Genomic DNA, 7,160 nt, shown 5'->3' with positions numbered 1-7,160 from the left:
GAATAAAAAATTTTTTAATTATTAAAAAAATAAAAATATAATACTTCTTAGTCACTTCCTTGGCACATCAGAAATTATTACCAGCCCTCACAGTTACCCATACTTATAGCCTGTGATTTTCCTTCACAAAGGACATCCAGGATCACTTTATACTTTCATTAACTTCAAATACTTTTCCTCCCAAGATTCTACCCTGTTTCCCTTCTCATTTCAAAATGTATCCAAGAAACTTCACAGATGAATGTTTTACAAAGATACAATTAAAGTTTCTCCTAAGGGCACCTGGCTGACTCAGTGGGAAGAGCATGTGGAGTCCTGAGTTTGAGCCCCACATTGGAGAATAGATATCAGAAATACATACATACATACATACATAGTTTTTAAAAAAGAGAAAAGAAAGTTTCTCCAAAATCTGAGGATTTTTCCCTAAGGTTTGAAACTTAATACCCAATTTCCTCATCTTCAGAAAGACAAACAGCACTGAAATTGTATGAAATTAATTCCTTTAAATCCACATCCTCGTATGTATAAGTGTTAGACCTCAGGAAGTCTTTCCTAGATTAGACCTTGGTCACCTGCCTTGGGCCCCAGAGATTCCCTGAAAACTACCAACATTTGCCAGGAAGTAAAAAAAAAAAAAAAAAAGTCTACTGACCATCAGATCCTTTTTAAGAGGAATTTCTCTACTTTGATGATACCTTAGAACCACCAGAAATCTTCAGAACTAGTGATACTTAGGTCCCAAACTTCATCAAGTGAGAATCTCTGAGAAACTACACTCATCAGTATAGTCATCTTTAGGCAGTTCCAAGCTGCAGCCTGGTGGAACTCACAGTGACTGAAGTCTCCACCTGCCTGGAGCATAATGAGGTGGATATGGACAGAAGTGTCCCCTGCACTCAGGTGCAACCTCATGGCAAAGCCCAAACTGTCCTCTGAGACAGCAGATCTCTACCCAGCCTACATGTTAGAATCACCAAGGTAGTTTTTCAAAACACAAATGCCAGGACCCAGCCCAAAATAATTAAATCTGAATCACAGGGGTTGGCCTTTGAAATACCTTTAGCTGATGCCATTGTAGAATCAGCGCTGGAAAGCTGTTTCATAGCTAAATTCACTTGTAGGCAGGATCCATGATTTTGCTGAGTTTATAAACTAGTGGGAGAGATACACTTTGCTAGAAGTATGTTGACCTGTAGAAAGTGTCAGTCAAGGTTGAGGACAGAGGGACAGGGAAACGTCTCTGAGGGATGTCGCTGTCTGGGCTGGCCTCTGAATGGGGTGACTCCCAGAGACCCAGGTGAGCAATATGAACCAACTTGATGAGAGCACTAATGGGGGATGGAAGAGGAGGGGTCACCTCCATTACCTTAAATAGTGGCTGGACCGCCCATCCGCTTCAAACACTGTCAGAAGCAGAGAAGAGCAAGCACATTTCAACATTCTGGGACCTCCTGACACTCCTGAACTCCAGCAGGGCAGATAAAGCACTAGCTCTCTGCAGTCCCTTTGGCTATAGAGAAGACTCAAGAATAAACCTGGAGAGGTGAGTTGAGAGGCAGCCTGCTTCCTGGTCGTTTGTAGGAGGATTGGCGGGTTGTCTTCATTCTATTTCATGAACATTTTTATAGCTGTTAAAATTTGCAAACTTCTCTGTTCTTTACAAATATGAACTGTTTTCACCCCTCCCAGCAAGCCTAATAAAAGATGTTATTACTATACTCATTTTACAGAGAGAGAAACTGAGGCATGGCACGGTAATTACCTTGAACAGGGATCCACAGGTGTCATTGCAGAGCTGGGAATAGAAACCCAGCACTATGGTACCTTAACAGCAGTCCTATGCTACTTCTCAACTGTTTGGTGGCATGTCCTTCACAAATTCCTGATTTTAAGGGAATTATGTGTCTTATTTGATATTTTATCTTCGTTATTGTAATTTTCAACTCTGGAAGATCCATTTAGATTTTCTCTTATTATCTTGTTATGCTCCTCTTTCCTTTTATGTTTAGTCATAGAAAGTCCATTTCTCATGCCTGTTTTTAAGTCCTTCTATACCAATTGTATCTCTTTGGGGTGGTGGTGGTGGTATTGGGTGTCTATTGGTTGATTTCCCTGCTAGTGGTGAATTGTATTTGTTTTACTGCACACCTGGTAACTCTAGGTAAGAGACCAACATTGCACATTTTAAATTGTTAAGTGCTGAGTATTTTCTGTTCCTTTAAATAAAGTTGGGCTTTGTTCTTTGATACCATTATTTGGAATATTAATGCTTTGGAGAATTGTTTCGAATATGTGTCAACTGGATCTGGGACAGGCTTCAGTCTATGTATAATTTGGCCCCACTGCTGAGGCAGTTCCCTCAGAGAGCTCTATTTCAATCCCCTTGCACTCAGGGTCTTTGACCTTGGCTGCCCGGGACAGAGGTTCTTCCTGGGCTTGAGTGACACCAGGGAGCTATTTATATTCTGAGTATTTGAATACCTGCTTCAAGGTGTTTTTGTCTGCATGAAGGTTGACTTTGAAGACCGAGTTTCACCTGAAATAATTTCTCATCTTACAAATTTTTATGTTTCCTTTGTATGATCTTATCTGCCACTTTCTGTTCATTTTAAAATACCCTATTTTCATTGTGCACAACCCCTCCTCCAATAAATAATCACAGATGAATAAAACTGCACTTTATTTATACCAATAGTAGGCCTTCTTATACTAAAAACCCCAGTAATAAACCCAAATCCCTCACTCCTATAAATTGGAGAATTGGGGCAGAAGATCTCTTTTTTTTCCCCCCAAGGGAAATATTCAGTTTCAAAAATGTGCCCAACATCTGTACTTGTACCAGGTTTCTTAAACAATATGCTAAATGAGCTCTCACATTGGGTAACCAGAAAAGAATGTGACCTACATTAAAGATAACCATAACCTATTCTTAGCCTGTCTTCATAGAATTGTAAGAACAAGATTTTGTATGAGTAATTAGTATTTTTTCTTCAAAGGTTAAAGAAAAACTATTCTGACACTTGTTAAAACAGTACAGGAGATTTTATTCAAGATACCAGGAGTAGAGAGATAGACCTCCAAATAAAACAAGTAAAAGTCGGAGCAAGTGGGTTAAGCTTCTGCCTTCGGTTCGGTCATGATGCCAGGGTCCTGGGATGGAGGCCTGCATCAGGCTCTCTACTCAGCAGGGAGCCTGCTTCCTCCTCTCTCTCTCTCCCTGCCTCTCTGCCTACTTGTGATCTCTCTCTCTGTCAAATAAATAAATAAAATCTTTAATAAATAAATAAAACAAGTAAAAGTAGAAGGTGAGGATACCCAGGGAGAGTATAAGGAACTTAACTCTATATTAAGGGTGGGTAATTTCTCACTAAACTGACTCAGCAGGATTTGTGATAAAGGCAAGCTAAAGTCAAGTCTCCCTCGAAAAAAAGAGCTCAAAGACCCTAACTAAAGTTTGGTTAAAAAGGCATACAAGTAGAAAAATATGAATTGTAAGAATTAATATTGTTAAAATGTCCTTATTACCCAAAGCCATTTATAGATTCAGTGCAATTTCTATAAAAATTCCAGTGACATTTTTCATAGGAATGGAAAAACAATTCTAAAATTTATGTGGAACCACAAGAGACCCCAAATAACCAAAACAGTCTTGAGAGAGAAGATGAAAGCTGGAGGTGTAACACCTCCTAATTTCAAACTATAGAACAAAGCTGTGGTAATCAAAACAGTATGGTACTGGTATGCGAATAAACACATAGACCAATGGAACAGAACTGAGAGCCCAGAAATAAACCCTTGCATATATGGTCAACTAATCTTTGGCAAGGGAGCCAAGACTACTTAATGAGGAAAGTATAGTCCTCAATAAATAATAAATGATGTTAGGAAAACTGGATAAATAAATGATGTTAGGAAAACTGGATAACCACATGCAAAAGAATAAAATGGACCCCTAATTTACATCATTAACAAAAATTCACTCAAAGTGGATTGAAGACCTAAAAATGAAAACTCACCATAAATCTTCTAGAGACCTGCTGAAAAAGCTTTTTGACCTGGTCTTGGTAATGATTGTTTATTATGATCCCTAGAACAAAAATAAATAAGTGGGATTGCATCAAACTAAAAAGCTTCTGCACAGCAAAGGAAATCACCTACCAAATGAAAAGGCAACCTACAAAGTTCCGAATCACATATCTGATAAGGAGCTAATATCCAAAATATATAAAGAAGTCATATAATTCAACAGCAAAAAGAAATCTAATTAAAAATGGCAGAGATTTAATAGACATTTTTCAATAGACCTGCAAAGGAGGAACAGGTACATGAAAAGGTGCAACATTACCAATTGTCAGAGAAAAACCACAAATGAAAACCATGTGGAGATATAACCTCATCTCTGTTAGAACAGTATTATCAAAAATAAAAGAGGTAAAAGTGTTGGCAAGAATGTGGAGATAAGAAAACTCTTATGCACTATTTGTGGGAATGTAAATTGGTTCAGCCATTATAGAAAACAGTATGGGGTTTCCTCAAAAAATTAGAAAATAGAAATACCATGATTTAGCAATCTTTCTCAATACATATCCAAAGGAAGTGAAAACGGGTTCCTGAAGAGATATCTGCCCTCCCATGTTCATTGCAGTACTATTCACAGAAGCCAAGATATGGAAATAACCTGAGTGTCCATCAACAGATAAATAGATAAGTATGTGGGGAATGTGTGTATATATACATATACGTGTACATGTAACATTCCATTGTATATACACCCACATATATACAATGGAGCATTATTCAGCCATGACAAAGAAGGAAATCCTGTCATCTGTAACAACATGATGAAACTTAGGGCATGATGCTAAGTGAAATGTTAGAGAAAGACAAATATAGTATAATGTCACTTACAAATGGAATATAAAAAACCCAAACCCCTCTTGCCCAATGCTGCCAACATGGTGTTCAGGAGCTTTGTGGAGGTTGGCCAGGGGGTCTAATCTCCTTTGGACTTCATGCAGGGAAGGTGGTTGAGATTGTAGATGTTATTGATCAGAAAAGGCCTTAGGTTGATGGACCCTGCACTCAGGTAAGGAATCAGGCTTTGCCTTTCAAATGCATGCAGCTCACTCACTTCAAGGGCCCACACGATGCCAGTCATAAGTATGTCTGACAAGCCTGGCAGAAGACAGATATCAGTACAAAATGCATAGCCACAGGATGGACCAAGAAGATGAAAGACAGAGAAAGGAGAGCCAAGATGACAGCTTTTGATTGTTTTAAAAATCAAGAAGGCCAAGAAAATGAGGAACAGAATAATCAAGTTTGAAGTTAGGAAGCTACAAAAAAAGCAGCTCTCCTGGAATTTTCTTCCAAAAAAAGCACCCTCTGCTAAGGGTGCAGCTGCCGCAGCTGCTGTAAAGGTTCCAGCAAAAAAGGTGGTCACTGCAGACAAGAAGGCACCAGCCCAGAAGGTTCCTGCCCAGAAAGCTGCAGGCCAGAGGCAGCGTCTCCAAAGACTCAGAAAGGTCAGAAAGCACCTGTCCAAAGGCATCTGACAATTTCTTACCCATAAAAGCATAAGAAGCTATTTTTCTTTTTCACATACAGAGACACACACACGTGCGCACGCATCAAACTCATAAGAGTAGTGGTTACCAGGGGCTGGTGGGTAGGAAAAAATGGGAGATGTTAGTCTGAACTTCGAGTTATAAAATGAATAAGTTCTGGGGAATGAAGGTACAGCATGATGATTATAATTAAAAGTACTATATTATGTACTTGAAAGTTGCTAAGGGAGTAGATCACAAATGCCAGACAACAAAAGGAATAGTAATTACTTGACATGATGGAGATGTTAGCTAACGTTAGGATGGTAATCATTTCATTTTATATGTGTATGAAGTCAACATATTGTACACTTTAAACTTACACAATATTATATGTCAAATATATCCCAAAGCTTAAAAAAATAATCTTTGATGGAGGTAGTCTGTCAAAACCATCAGAAAACTTGTTCTCTACTTTTAAAGACAATGTCACTTTTCATTCACTGTAGACAACAAATTGAGTCCAAAAACAAAATGCTATAGGTAAATGAGATCTTAATGAATACATATTAAAAGCAAAAATAGTTATCAAGATGGAAAATTGAACTTGTCTGAAGTGTTTAGATACAAGAATCAGTTATTAAAAGGGTTTAATTTCTCTTAAAATTATCATGAAATTATAACATTAGCATTGCTATTTGTTGACATTTTCTTATGTTGGACTTTCATTTTTCTATGAAAAGTTAATTTCATTAGAGCTATAATTGGCATCTTTAATAAACTCAAATCTAGGTCTTTAGAACTTTTTTTTTTTTAACAAATCTGTAGAAAAAATTACTTAGTTCCACCAAAAACTTGTCTATTTATAGGTTAACAACAGGAGTAAGACTATTTCAAATATTATAAGTTATAGTTATGTGTTTACTCAGAAGGAGAATACAGGTGAAAAGTGTTTAAGTAACTAAAAAAAAAAGCTTTATATTCTACCTTTCCCCATGAATTCATGTATTTCACTGAAGCATTCCCAGGTCCGAAAGCCCCCAGTATTGTCAAATAGTTTTTAACTGTGTCTTTTTAAGTTTGAAATTTTTATCTCTTATTATGTCTAGTTTATACCTAGTTGTGACTAGTTTAAAAATTATTTTATATCTTTTGTTTTTCCTAGCATGAAAATGTGCCTTTTTGATATATTTTCATAAAACAAGCTTTTTAGATTAGTTATTCATCCATATGGTATATTTATTTTGTTGTTTATTTACATTCTTATTTTTAGTATGTATTTTTTGTAATTTCTTCAGATTTATTTTTTCAAGCTTCAGATGGATATTACATATAAGTTTGCAGCCTTGTCTGTTTTTCTACATATATATATGTAAAATAATTTTCTCTAAATATAACTTTTTCTGAAAATATTTAGGGATATAAATTTCCATTGAAACACCACTTTGGTTGAAACCTATGCATTGATACACTTTTTTTAATTACTCCTTTGTTCTAAGTGTTTTTAAATTTCTATTATGATTTTTTTCTTTAAATTATGAATTATTTAGCAATGTATTTTGAATTTTTAACATTTATAGGGTTTTTCTTAGCTATTTTTAAAAATAAGCA

General features: G+C 36.4%; 1 pseudogene; it reads left to right on the top strand.

Moving 5' to 3' along the window:
* Positions 1–4,958: 4,958 nt before the first annotated feature.
* On the top strand, positions 4,959–5,575 carry LOC111148860 (annotated as a pseudogene).
* Positions 5,576–7,160: the final 1,585 nt, after the last annotated feature.

This window comes from Enhydra lutris, unplaced genomic scaffold (genome assembly GCF_002288905.1).
Source record: "Enhydra lutris kenyoni isolate GAN:26980312 unplaced genomic scaffold, ASM228890v2 scaffoldscaffold21, whole genome shotgun sequence".
Classification (NCBI taxonomy): domain Eukaryota; kingdom Metazoa; phylum Chordata; class Mammalia; order Carnivora; family Mustelidae; genus Enhydra; species Enhydra lutris.
This window is presented reverse-complemented; position numbering and strand designations above follow the sequence as displayed.